This window comes from Hyla sarda, chromosome 13 (genome assembly GCF_029499605.1).
Source record: "Hyla sarda isolate aHylSar1 chromosome 13, aHylSar1.hap1, whole genome shotgun sequence".
NCBI classification, from domain to species: Eukaryota; Metazoa; Chordata; class Amphibia; order Anura; family Hylidae; genus Hyla; species Hyla sarda.
Genome location: NC_079201.1, coordinates 24,201,388 through 24,212,303, shown reverse-complemented (window position 1 = coordinate 24,212,303; position 10,916 = coordinate 24,201,388).

Genomic DNA, 10,916 nt, shown 5'->3' with positions numbered 1-10,916 from the left:
AGCCTAAAATTCTTTCTTGAGGAGGGTATATACTACAATTGGTTGGCTTCCATGGAATTTCCAAAACGTGTTTACTCACTTTGGTGCTACAATGCCAACTTCTGGGAAAATGTCTCTGTAGAAGTACCCGAAGCCTTGAATGGTCCTAGGCTAGCTATGGTGCCTTTATTCCCTGCTGTCCCAATCTCTGGATAAAGTAATATTTCTCTTTTCTTCTTCTTCTGTTTCTCTCTCTTGGGATAGGACTATGTTAAAGGGGTTATCCAGGAAAAAACTTTTTTTTATATATCAACTGACTCCAGAAAGTTAAACAGATTTGTACATTACTTCTATTAAAAAATCTTAATCATTTCAGTACTTATGAGCTTCTGAAGTTAAGGTTATTCTTTTCTGTCTAAGTTCTCTCTGATGACACCTGTCTCGGGAAACGCCCAGTTTAGAAGCAAATTCCCATAGCAAACCTCTTCCAAACTGGACGTTTCCCGAGACACGTGTCATCAGAGAGGTCTTAGACAGAAAAGAACAACCTTAACTTCAGAAGCTCATAAGTACTGAAAGGATTAAGATTTTTTAATAGAAGTAATTTACAAATCTGCTTAAGTTTCTGGAGCCAGTTGATATATAAAAAAAAAAGTTTTTTCCTGGAATACCCCTTTAAGTTACCAGGCTATAACATGGATTCTGTACAGGAGAGCTTAGCCTCAAACAATCCCCCCCCCCCCCCCCCCCCTCTTTCCCCAAACTCTCCAAGGGTATTCAGAACCTGAAATCTCCACATTCCTCCTCGGGGATAAAAAGGCGCTGCCAGCAATGTTCCCTTTGCTTTTGGAGTTGGTGGTGGTCCAAGATCCAGCTAGTCTTATATGGCAATCTTTTATGTGTCAATATAAGTGTAATTCTACTTTACAGGTGTTTCTTCCTAAATCAGACAGATCCAGAATGTGGGAGTTTTCTGGAGTCCAGTCTGGTATCAGAAATAATTTTGACATCTGGTCTTTAGTCTGAATTAATTCTGGGGTTTTGGGTCTAAATTCATTGTAGGGTCTGGTCTGTATTTATATGAGATCTTGTTTGCATGTTATATTAGGCACATCTGGCAACTTAGGGGGCACATATGGTGGCACAATATACCTCTAGCACACAGTAGCCTGATAATGACCAATTCTCAGATCATTCTTGCAGTTGTCCTCTATTACTGTGGCTCTGCCTGCCATTGTGCCATCCTGGTAAATGCTCTGAGTGGTTTGGAGGGGGGTTATAATACCCAGTTCTTTCTGGTTACAGCACTGGTTGAGTAGTGAATAAAGACTCCCTGGCTATCCTGCTATATACATTAGGGCATACTATAGAAAATATTTCCTCTGACTAAGACAAGGCATTTTATGTAATAAAAATATTGCTTGTTGTCCTTGAGTCAGGACGCAGTTAATTCTTTTAACGGTGGGAACCTTTTTGTTTCCCGGTAACTTACCTTCCATCCTTTTGAGGATAATTTCCCCTGTGGTTTATTTATAAAAGCACTGGAACATATAACAATGGCCACATCAGACCTTTCATTAAGGTAGCGCTAGCTTTTGTGTTGCAATCCAACCTCCAGCAGCTAGTTAGAATTGGCAAGTAGCCATGGACAGACCACAATGGATTTCAGCCCAAGCAAACATCATGCCTAGCCCCACTTATGTGGCTAACCTTTCAATATAATAAGCATTTGCATGCACCCGGGCTACGTACATGTGGCTGCTGCTAGCCACAGAATCATAAACTAATCCTCTAAGAATGAGAGCTGCACCCAGATGACAACAGATCACAAATGACTCATGTGCACTTATGATCAGCACAGTGCTATTAAGTTACTAGTGACATTTCAATGCAGTATGTATTATACTGTACCGTGCGTGGACTTTCAATTAGCCTTTACTTGGTACAGAATAACAATTCTTCTTATTACGCAAAACCAATAGTAATGGGTTCCCAACAGCGTACAGCTTTGATGATTTTACATTTATTGAAATATTGTAAATTGCTCAAAATTGCTTTGATGTAGGATCAAGTGACTTTCCCAAATCTGATAATGTTCAGCATTCATCACCCAGCTCTATGTACACTCATTTCTACATTCTCTACAATGGGGTCAGAGTATGAGGTCAGAAATAGACCTCCTGGCAGGTCAAATTTTTCACATTCAGGTGATCTGAAAGAGCTATTCCGGAAACTGTATGAGGCTTCGAAGGAGTAGATAATACCTGGCTCCATTGTTTCTCACTCAGGTTCTGAACTTCCAAACTTTCTGTTGCATTTTGTCACGTATGCCTAAAATGATTAAACTTGACAGCTGTTCTATACTGAAAGATGTTCCATCTTGATCGCTGTTCTCTTCTGACAGCTGTTCCCTCTTGCTAGCTGTTCTCTTCAGACAGCCATTCCCTCTTGATAGCTGTTCTCTTCTGATAGCCGTTCCCTCTTGATAGCTGTTTTCTTCTGACAGCCGTTCGCTCTTGATAGCTGTTCTCTTCAGACAACCGTTCCCTCTTGATAGCTGTTCTCTTCAGACAGCTGTTCTATTCTAATAGCTGTTCTCTTCAGACAGCTGTTCCATTTTGATAGCTGTTCTCTTCTGACAGCCGTTCCCTTTTGATAGCTGCTCTCTTCTGACTGCCGTCCTCTTTTTGATAGCTGCTCTCTTCAGACAGCCTTTTCCTTTTGATAGCTGCTCTCTTCTGACTGCCGTTCCCTTTTTGATAGCTGCTCTCTTCAGACAGCTGTTTCCTTTTGTTAGCCTCTCTCTTCTGACTGCCGTTCCCTTTTTGATAGCTGCTCTCTTCAGACAGCCATTTCCTTTTGATAGCTGTTCTTGTCAGACAGTTGTCCTGGAACCTGGCCAGACACATTTACTACTGAGCTCTTTGACCTGTGGGTACATGCTGAGAAATCTGTTTTTGTATTTTTCACAGTGAAATTTTTCTTTCTAGATTAGACTCAAGGAAGTAGTAATAGCCAAAATTGTGGTTCATATAAAGATTATGCACAACAATGCCAATATACGTATTAATTGATCTGAACCTATTGAACGTCAAGGCTTTCTGTATACATATGGCTATGATTCTTGGTAGTCTTCTGGGTGGGGGTGTAGATATATGGTGTACACAGCTAGTAGTTGCACCCAGGTTCTTTTGCAGTTGGTGCTCGAAAAATTCATGCCTATGGGCAATGTATCTCAGAATGTCACTGAACATCCATTTGTGCATGTCTTCTACATCATCTCCCCCAAAAGGTTGTCCACTCATTAACAAACCATTAGAAAGGTGACTCAAAAATGCATATTTTACCCCTTGGTCCCATCTTTCTTGGACTTGCTGGACATTGCTAGCACTTTAAGTGAGCTTCACAATCACGCTGGGATCCAAAGTTGTCAACCTTAAGTCATGAGACTTGTTCCAGGGCACTATCAGAGAAAAGACTCTGTATAGCGTGGCCAAAAATTAATCACTTGATTTTTCTAAACAGAAAATCTGTTGTTTTAAATTGGAGTTCCCCTTTAATTTAGGAGAAGATATAATATCTGCTTATTAAACATATTCTGATTGTCTTCACGTGTTTGTAAATATAGAGTAGGAAAAAAAATACATGAAGCCCTACAGCTCCAGCATTGTCCTTCTTACTGCATCATCAGATCTAGGAAGTCTTCCCTAGGATTCAGTGGGAAAGGAATAGACTGTTATGAAAACATCACAACGCAACAGGAACTCCCAGGTACATGTGAGCAGATGGAAAACATCTATAAGCATGTGAAAGAATCAGATAAGAAATATCACTTCCTCATCAAGGGAAAATATCTGGTATTGCATCCTTTGATCCAGCTATAGATTTCTCCAAGGATGTGTCTAAGTGGGGAAGATGTATAGTAAGAATGTGCATTAGAGCAGAGGGGATGAACCTGTGGTTCTCCAACTACAATGAATCTACAGGTCCCAGCATACCCAGACAGCCATATAATAGTTTCAATATCAGCTGTAGAGCCATAGGTTGAAGACTTAGGCATTGGAAAAAGAATTTACATTATATTGTGTATGAGAAAGAAGGTTAAATGGCAGAAGCTCAGTGGGATGCAGATGTATGGAGTATGTGGGTAGTAGTCCATCAATAGTTATTGTCTGGGGTGTTTCTACCAGACTTTTGACACTTCTTGACCTGGTGCAGTGAAGAGGGGGTTGCACCCCAGAATGATGACAGTTGTAGTCCCCTGGGTATGTGAGTCTGTGTATGTTTCCTGTGCGGCGGTGGTTTGGGAGCCTTGCAGAGGGGCTGTCAGTAAATCCAACTTTGTTTCTTTCTGTTTAGTGCTTTTTTTTTAGCCTTTCAGTAGTCTTGGATGCAGGAATCTACTTGGCTCATACTTTCTTGTCTTGCTTGACTTAGTCCCTTTAGAAGTGCAATTCCCACCTGTAGGGTGCACAAACTTTTGTACGGCAATTCTTAGCTGCAGGCAGATGATCCTTTTATGCTAGGCCAGAGGCCACTGGCCTAGTCTAGAGCTGTGAGGCCTTTGCACAACTTTTCTCTGAAGGCTTCATTTGTCTCCTCTCTCTCACTTTTAGACTCAACTTCTCACTCCTCTACACTCTCACTTCCTTCTGATAAGAGGCTGGGCTAGGATGAAACTCTTGTCTTCCTTCTAGAAGGTTCCTACAGTCTTAGAGTTAGGTAAACCTTTAACAGTCACAGCACTGCCTGGATATACAGGGTGGGCCATTTGTATGCATACACCTTAATAAATGGGAATGGTTGGTGATATTAACTTCCTGTTTGTGGCACATTAGTATATGTGAGGGGGGAAACTTTTCAAAAGGGGTGGTGACCATGATGGCCATTTTGAAGTCGGCCATTTTGAATCCAACTTTGTTTTTTTCAATAGGAAGAGGGTCATGTGACACATCAAACTTATTGGGAATTTCACAAGAAAAACACTGGTGTGCTTGGTTTTAATATAACTTTATTCTTTCATGAGTTATTAACAAGTTTCTCTTTGTTTACAGCCATTGACATGTCGTCGAGGTTAACACGTGAGGAGCGGATAGAAATTGTGTTGATGTCTGGTGAACACAGTAACCGGGTCATTGCAGCAGATTTCAATGCAAGACACCCTACGAGACCACCCATCTCCCATGCTACAGTTAGCAAACTGCTTGCTAAGTTTCGTGAAAATGGTTCAGTGTTGGATTTGCCAAAATGTGGATGCATGAAATCTGTCACTAATGAAGAAACATCAGTGGCTGTCCTAGCTTCATTCAGCAAGAGCCTACAGTGTAGCTCTCGCGGCATATCACTGGAGAGTGGCATTAGTCGAACATCCCTTCGGCGGATATTAGCTACTCACAAATGGCATCCTTACAAACTCCAGCTACGGCGGCATCTCAACGTGGATGACCCAGATCAGCGCACCGAATTCGCATAATGGCCAAAACAAAAATTGGAACAGGACCCTCAGTTTACGCAGAAGATTTTGTTCAGTGATGAGGCAAACTTTTATTGGTCTGACACTAACCCACATTGGATAGATCCCTCCAAGACTGTTGGAACACAAATGGTATATGGGGTACAAAGATAGTGGGGCCATTCTTCATCAATGGAAACCTCAAGGCCACTGGATATGCGAAATTGCTACATGATGATGTGTTTCCCTCTTTATGCACTGAAGCTGGCATGTTCCCTGAGTTTTTCCAACAAGATGGTGCACCACCACATTATGGGTGTCAGGTCCAAGCATTCCTAGATGAACAGTTTCCTGGAAAGTGGACTGGTCGTCGGGGCCAGTTGAATGGCCCCCAAGGTCTCCCGATCTGACCCCCTTAGACTTTTATCTTTGGGGTCATCTGAAGGCAGTTGTCTATGCTGTGAAGATACGAGATGTGCAGCACCTGAAACTATGGATACTAGAAGCCTGTGCTAGCATTTCTCCTGCTGTGTTACTATCAGTGTGTGAAGAGTTGGAGAAGAGGGTTGCATTGACAATCCAACACAATGGGCAGCACATTGAACACATTTTATAAATGGTCAGAAACTTGTAAATAACTCATGAAAGAATAAAGTTACATTAAAACCAAGCACATCATTGTTTTTCTTGTGAAATCCCCAACAAGTATGATGTATCACATGACCCTCTTCCTATTGAAAAAACAAAAGTTGGATTCAAAATGACCGACTTCAAAATGGCCGCCATGGTCACCACCCATCTTGAAAAGTTTCCCCCCTCACATATACTAATGTGCCACAAACAGGAAGTTAATATCACCAACCATTCCCATTTTATATAAATCCATATAAATGGCCCACCCTGTAGATCAAAAGGTGATGTGCAAAACATACTGTGGCATAAGACAATATAAACAACCCTATCCAAAACTTTTGTAGTGGACCTTTAGGGATACTACATTATGACAACTGAAATCAAAAACAATAGTATAGTACACAATCTTATAGTAAATGGTAAAGATATTTTTCTGACTTTGACTCCCATCATGTTTCAAAACAAAACACAGATTTCTTTCTCTATTACAGTGGAGCTTTTTCATGTACATTTTGTTTCCCTCTGCAGATTAATTCACATGACTGATGAGAATATACTTGTACTTTGTAGCTCTGAGAATTTTATCAAGGGAATTCTCTGCTCAGCAAAATCACAAATTATTAGAAGGGTCCTTTGATAATAGGCAGACCACACAGTGTTCTTTTGCTGGCACTCTCTGTGATTATCTGTAAATTTTTGAAAAACGTGACTGGTGATCAATGTCCCTATAATGCCACCACAGGGTAAATAAGAATATTGCAGTGCCTATTTAAATAAATTGACTGTCTGTGTACTGGACAGGACGGGTCATCTGGAGCATGATACATTCTTTACAACTCCTCCTCACTCTGGCAAAAGGCCCTTTTGCATGGGCCAATTATCTGGAAAATAAGTGTTCCTAGGCCCAGCCATTTCATATGTAACCTCTCTGGATGGGAAGGAGAAAGATGCTGTCGGCACTGTGCATTTCCAACTCCTGCAAGTATCATTGAATAAGAGGCAGAAGGAGGGAGGCTGTCACAGATGGGGGGACAGCTTACGTAATTTTTCAATGGAAATAGAAACCATGCTGGGGACTAAGAATTAGAAATTAAGACATTTTGAGGTCAGTAAAAAGAGGGAGACCGAGGACCAGGAATGAGTTGACAATGGGGAGCCTTGATGGGGACCCGGAATGAGAGGGGAGCCATATTGGGGAAAAGGAATTAGCTTAAAAGTCTTGCTGGGGACCAGTTGGGGCACCAAGTATGGTACTAAGAACAGGAGGGCAGCCATACTTGAAGCTAATCATGAGATGGGGAACCATGCTGGGGACTACAAATGAGATGGGAACCCATGCTTGAGACTAAAAATGAGATAAGGAGCCATGCAGTAAACTAGGAATGAGATGAAAAGCTATTCTGGGGACCAAGAATGATCTAGCGATTCACGCTGAAGACAATGAATGAGATGCTTTGCCAGGCTTGGGTCATGAATGAGATTAGTAGCTTTGCTGAGGACTATAAATCAAATGGGGACCAGGAATGAGATGGTGTATGCTGGGGGCCAAAAATTTGACACATTATGGAAGGCATGTTAATGTACTGTTACATTCTTGCTTGACTCCGTTAAAGACCACTTTTTTGCACAAATTTGGGTGGGTGGCTCAAAGAGGTTTCCCTGAACATAGCTGTTCTGTTTACCAAATATAATATTTTTAGAAAATTTTTCAGGTATAAGTACGGAAGGAAACAGACAGGCTGGCAGCCGCATGTGGCTGAAATGTGGCAGCTGATTTCTTGTACAGCGATTGGCTGCCACATTTTAGCCACATACGGCCAACAGCTTCACCCTAAGGAGAAACAACTACTAAACACCACAGGTGATATATATCTTGGGGAAACCAATAGAATCAGATTTTTTGGAATCCAATACTTCTGGTCTAGCTTTGAAAGTCTAGAATTAGTTTATTAATTTTTTACTAGTAACATGACCAAATTTACAAAGCTCTTTTGGGATTTATTTTTATTGAACTAGTAAAAAGTTCCACAAGTTCTGTCTACGGTAGTTTTGCTGAGCCTTAGTACTGGGCACTGTGTCTGGATAAGAATGTTGCTGTTTCTTGAAACAAAAATAAAAAAAATTTCAATTTCATAGAACTCCTTTAACGTTAATAACTGACCCTCAAACTCCAATAAAAGACACATTTTTTTCGGGGGAATTTACTCTTCAATCTCATATGCATTAAATCAATAATTACAGCTGTGGGAGCGAAAGGTTGTCAGTAGGGAAACTGGGAATTCCCTGTAAAGACAGTACAGTGAAAAATGTGTGGTTCCTTAGAATACGTGGGAGCTCGCATTTTAAGAGCAGCTTGTTAATCTTAAATGTTCTCCAACAACTGTACTGATTTCTCAGAATTCGCTCGCTGAACTATTAACTCAGCAGAGACAATTTGTAAGTGGAAACCTCTAAATGCAGGTGCCTGAGAAGTAGAAGATTTACTTGTGGGACAGTACCGCTTTATCAGTGGAGTAGTCTCAATGCATATTTCATATCTTAACTCTTTTGTATTATTCCCTTGAACACATAAATAAACATTATACTCTATCAACAGTATACTGTTAGCTAGGCTCCAATTTATATATTAGCAGGGAAAGACAAAGCTGCAGCGCATGGTGTTCTCTAAGAAAAACATTGCATGTCCAGCCTAACACTGATACAGTAGAATCTCCCAATAGCGGACACTCACAGGCAATAAAAAAGTGTTCGCTATTGAGAGATGTCCCCTATTGGGGAAAAATACTGAATAATCTTTCTAAATGACCAAATACTGTAATGTACTCACTCCAGAGTATCATTACCCATAAAACATGATAACAAGCAATATTACAGTAGAATCTCCCAGTTCTGTTTAATCACCCCTTATCACCCCCCTCTTACCATTTCATCCCCCCTGATGTCATTTTGTTCACCCTCTCGATCCCTCCAATGCCACTTAATCCCCCCCCAAACACCCTGTGCCATTTCATTCCCCCTTTATACCCTGTGCCATTTTATTCCCCCTCTGTCCTGTGCCAAATCATCCCCTCCTTACCCCCCTGTGCCACATAATTTCCCCTTGACCCCCCCCCCCTTGTACAATTTAATTCTCTGCCTTAATACCCTATGTGCAGATTTACCACCCCCTGTCCCAGGTGCAGGGGCTCTTAGCGGGTTTGAGGTTCTCTTGACGTCCTCTGCGCTGCACCTACTAAGAGTGATGTCAGGAGTGTCACTCGTTAGTGCCTGCAGCCACCGCTGCGCACAGCCTCTTAATGAATGCTCCGCAGAGGCTTCAGGAGAACGTCAAACTCGCTGAGAGCCATTGCACCTGAGACTGCTGACCAGGTAAGATGAACAACAGGGGGAGGAGGGAAGGGAAAAAGTGATGTGGCACAAGCGGTGACAAGGGGGATGATTTGGTACAGGGGAAAAAGGGGGATGCAATGGCACAGGTGAGAAAGGGGGGAAAGAAACGACATGGGGGTAAAGAGGGGGTAATGAATTTGCACAGAGGGAAATAGAGGGAATGAAATGGCACAGGGAGGGATCAAGGGAAAAGGATGTGGCACAGGGGGTAATAAAGGGGTAATAATTTGGCACAGTGCCAAGCAGGAGACCACTGTTTAAACAGTGTTCTTCTGCTTCTGTGCTGGGGCTACTGCAGGGGGGTGTAGTGGGGGTCAGGGCCCTCTGTGAGCCTGGGCCCCTTACTGGGGTATTGGCTGTACCCCCTGATAGCGGGCCTATGTACAAGGTAGGGACGGCACATACGCCTGATTGTTCCCTTTTGGGATTGTTTTGTCTCCTATTGGTTGTGTTTTATCCCTTATTGGGAGCGTTTTGTCCCCTATTGGGTGTGTCCACATCCGCTATTGGTAGTGTCCCCTATTCGGAGGGTGCAAATGCATTAAGTCTTATGGGACTCTGCCGGGGAATAAAAAACTGTCCACTATTGGAAGGTGTTCGCTAAGGGAGATTTTACTGTGTAGATCAATAAAATCAGGCAAACAGCACAATGATACTGTCATACAGTGCACAAACAATAACACTGTATATAATGTTAAAACCAATACCACACAGCACTGCATGTTGTACACTGAAATATGGCTAACCCCATCACCTCTAATTACTGAAGTACCCACCAGCACCAGAAGTGCTGGGAAGCAGTGGCATGGCTAGGGTTGGCGTCACCTGATGTGGAAGAAAATTATGCCAAACCATTTTTTTCCAACACACATTGCATACAAACTTGAACATTGTGGACTTAAATGCTGCCACAGCTCTGACTGTATTTGACTGTATTTGACTGTATGTGCACACCAATTCTGGGCATAATTGTTTTTTTTATACAGCTTAGCTTTTATTTTTATCAAGTTGTGATTATTATTGGAACTTGGTGTATAATGTACTGTCTATGGTACATACACGCTCATTGGTAGTGTTTGCCTGCTCTTTTTGAACATTTCAGAACACCTGTTTGATTATTACACATTGTTTATGCCTCTTCTAATCTTTGTTAATGATTTATATTATAATGTTTTTTCTACTTTTTTTCATTTTATTTCCCTAAAATAATTACAAAACACAGCTGTTTAACCCCTTAAAGGGGTACTCCATCCCTAGACATGTAATCCCCTATCCAAAGCATAGGAGACAACATTTCTGCTCACAGGGGGTCCAGCCGATGGGACCCTCCACAATGTCCGGTCCAGCGTTGCCGCGTTCATGAACATGAAAGTTTGTACAAGGCATCTTGCCCCCTCCCATAGACATGAATGGAGGGGACGTGGCCCGAGACTTCCGTGTTCATGAACAAAGCAGCATCGGC